General features: G+C 35.7%; 1 pseudogene; it reads right to left on the bottom strand.

Moving 5' to 3' along the window:
- Nucleotides 1-3,024: 3,024 nt before the first annotated feature.
- LOC100607472 lies at nucleotides 3,025-3,273 on the bottom strand (annotated as a pseudogene).
- Nucleotides 3,274-3,844: the final 571 nt, after the last annotated feature.

The raw sequence follows: 3,844 nt of genomic DNA on the forward strand, positions 1-3,844 counted from the left end.
TCGCTCTTCGCAATAAGTCTTGCTGCTGCTCATTCTTGGGGTCTGCACTGCCTTTATGAGCCATAACACTCACCACAAAGGTCTGCAGCTTCACTCCTGAGGCCAGCAAGACCACGAACCCACTGGAAGGTACAAACAACTCCAGATGTACCACCTTTAAGAGCTGTAACATTCACCGCAAAGGTCTGCAGCTTCACTCCTGAGGCCAGCGAAACCATGAACCCACTGGAAGGAAACATCTCCAGACGTGCCACCTTTAAGAGCTGTAACAATCACCACGAAGGTCTGCAGCTTCACTTCTGAAGTCAGCAAGACCACGAACCCACCAGAAGGAAGAAACTCCAGACACATCTGAACATCTGAAGGAACAAACTCGGGACACACCATCTTTAAGAACTGTAACACTCACTGGGAGGGTCCACGGCTTCATTGTAGAAGTCAGCAAGACCAAGAACCCACCAATTCCAGACACACTATAACCTTGCTGTAACTGCATTTTAGTTCCAGGAGTTTGTGAATTCTTTCAGATTTTCCATACAGTTGATCATATTACCTGTGAACAAAGACAGTTTTATATTTTCCTTTCCAATCTAGGTACTTTATTGCATTAGGAAGGATTTGTAGTATGATGTGAAAAAGAATGGCAGGAGGGGTTATCCTTTCATTGTTCTAGATTGCTGTGGTTTGAATGTCCCCTTCAAAACTCATGTTGAAACTTGGTCCACAGTATGGCAGTGTTGCGAAGTGGGGCCCTTAATAGACGATTGGATCATGAGGGTTCTGCACCTATGAATGAATTAATACATTCATGAATTAATAGCTAGATTACTGAATTAGTGGCTTGTAATGGAAGGGGAACTAGTGAGTTTATAAGAAGAGGAAGAGAGAGCTGAGCTAGCACATTAGTATGCTAAGCCCTCTCACCATGTGATACTCTCTACCACCTGGAGATTCTGTAGAAAGGTCCCACCAGCAAGAAGACTTTCACCTGATGTAGTCCCTTGACATTGTACTTCTCAGCTTCCAGAACTGTAAGAAAGGAATTCCTTTCCTTACAAATTACACAATTTCAGGTATTCTATTCAAAGTAACAGAAAATGGACTAAACATTGATATTACAGGTAAGCTTCCAGTTTCTCAGCATTATGTATAGTGTTAGCTATAGATTATTTGTGCATGTTATTTATCCAGTTGTGGGAGTTCTCCTCTATTCCTAGTTTGCTGAGAGTTTTTATTATGAACAGGTGTTAAATTTTCTCAAATGTTATTTCTGCATCTACTGATGTCATCAGGTAGTTTTTTTTCTTTAGCCTGTTTATGTATTGGATTATATAAATTGAATTTTGAACGTTGAACCAGCCATGCATACTTGAAATAAATCTCATTTGGTCATAATGTATAATTATTTTGATACTGTTTTGATTAATTTGTTAATATTTTGATGAGGATTTTGCCATCTATGTTTATAAGAGATGTTGGTTTTTAGATTTTTTTGGTAATATATTTGTCTGGTTTTGGTGTTAGGATGGTGTTGGTTACATAGCAATAGAATGAATTAGGAAGTTTTCCTTCTGCTTCTATCTTCTGGAAAATATTTTATAATTTCTCACTTAAGTGTTTGGTAGAATTCAACAGTGAAATCATCTAGGTCTGGTGATTTCTTTTTGGAATGTTATTAAATGTTGACTTAATTTCTTTAATAGATATAGGCGTATTCAAATTGTCTGTTTCTTCTTAGGTAGGTTTTAGCAGATTGTTTATTTCCAGAAATTAGTCCATTTAATCTGTGTTATTAAATTGTGGGGCATGAAGTTGTTTGTAGTATTCCTTTATTAATTCTTTAATGTCCATTAGATCTGCAGTAGGGGCACCATTTTCACTTTTGTTATTATTTGTGTTTTCTCTGTTTTTTAAAAGTTAGTCTGTCTAGAGGCTTATCAATTGTACAGATTTTTTTCAAAAAAAACAAACAATTTTTATTTTGTAGATTTTCTTTATTGATTTTCTATTTTTGCTTTAATTGATTTTGGCTCTGATTTTTTTCTTTTGCTTTATTTGAATTTAACTTGTTATTTCATTTTATAGGTTCCGAAGGCAAACATGTAGATAATTGATTTTTTAAAATTTATTTTCTGTTACATGCTACAATTTTCTTCTAACCACTGCTCTCACTGAATCTCATACATTTTGTTAGTTGTATTTAATTCAAAATACCTTAAATTTCTGTTGAAATTTCTTCTTCAATCATGTATAATTAAGGAGTATGCATTCTAATCAAGTATTTTGAGAGGTTTTTTCCAGCTGTCTTTCTGTTGTTGGTTTCTAGTTTGATTGAATCATAATCTGAGAGTAGACATTACATGATTTTTATTATTTTAAATTTGTTAAGTTGTCTTTTATGTCCGAAAATGTGGTCTATTTTGGTGAGAATTTCATGTAAGCTTGAGAAGAATGTGTATTCTGCATTGTTGAATGAATTATTCTGTAGATATTCATTATATCCAGTTAACTGATGGTGGTGTTGAGTTAAAGTATGTCCTTAATAATTTTCTGCCTGCTGGATCTATCCATTTTTGATAGAGAAGTGATGATGTCTCCAACCATAGTAATTGCTTCATTTATTTCTCCTTGCAGTCCTATCAGCTTTTGCTTCATGTATTTTGGCATTCTGTGAGATGCATGTACCTTGAGAATTGCTATCTTCTTGGAGAGTCAATCTTTTATCATTTTGTAATGCCTCTTTATATATCTGATAATTATCCTAGCTCTGAAGTGTGTTTTGTGTGACATTATTATCGTGGCTAGAGATACTTGATTTTTTATCTGTGTTAGTATGGCATATTTTCACCATCCCTTCACTTTCAATCTAGATGTGTCTTCATATTTAAAGTTGATTGCCTTTTTCTTTTTCTTTTTCTTTTGCAGACCATAGGAAGTTTATTGTGTCGTTAAGACACTGTAATGCAGACTCCTCTTCCAGAGAAAGGTCTTCCAGGGACAGGGAACCATCATCCGATGTGTTGCTCATTTGTCATTTTCATGGGCAGCTGGATTCTTCCCCTTGGATCTCTCGAACTCTTGAGTCCCCCATGTATAGATAAGATAAAACACTACAAACGGCGGCATTACGCGAAGGAAGGACTCCTGAGTGTGGCGCAGCACGTTGGGGATTCCTTTACGGAAGTAGTGTGGGAAGGCGCGCTGCTCAAAAGGTGACAAGCTGTAGGAGATCACATATCGCATCTGCGTCCAATTCCCAAACTTGCGGCGCATCATGGTGGCGGCCGGGGTCGCCTAGCCCTCGGCAGTCACCGATCCGGTGGACTCGTTCCTAAAGTTGATTTCTTATAAACAACACATAGTTGAGTCTTCTTTTTTAATTCACCCTGACAATTGCTGTCTTTTAAATTAGTATTATTAGACAATTGATATTTAAAGTACTCACTGATATAGTCACTTTAATATCTATCATGTTTGTCACTGTTTTCTATCTGATGCCCTTGCTCTTTGTTCCTGTTTTGTCTTCCCCTGTTTTTCTGCTTTTTGTAGGTTCAATTAAGCATTTTATATGATTCCATTTTCTCTCTTCTTACTGTATCAACTATACTTATTTTTATTTTTATTTTTTTAGTGGTTGCTTTGAAATGCAATTTCAGAAGTAGTGCAAGTACCTTATAATAACAGCATACTTCCAATTCTTCCCTCTAATCACATGTAGCATTGTTACCTTTATTTCACTTATACAAAAGCTATAATCATCAATTACATTATTATTTTTTATTCTGAACAAACCATTATCTATTAAATCAGATAGGAATAAGAAAACTAAAACTTACAATCTTGC

This window comes from Nomascus leucogenys, chromosome 7b, assembly GCF_006542625.1.
Source record: "Nomascus leucogenys isolate Asia chromosome 7b, Asia_NLE_v1, whole genome shotgun sequence".
In the NCBI taxonomy this organism is placed as follows: Eukaryota; Metazoa; Chordata; class Mammalia; order Primates; family Hylobatidae; genus Nomascus; species Nomascus leucogenys.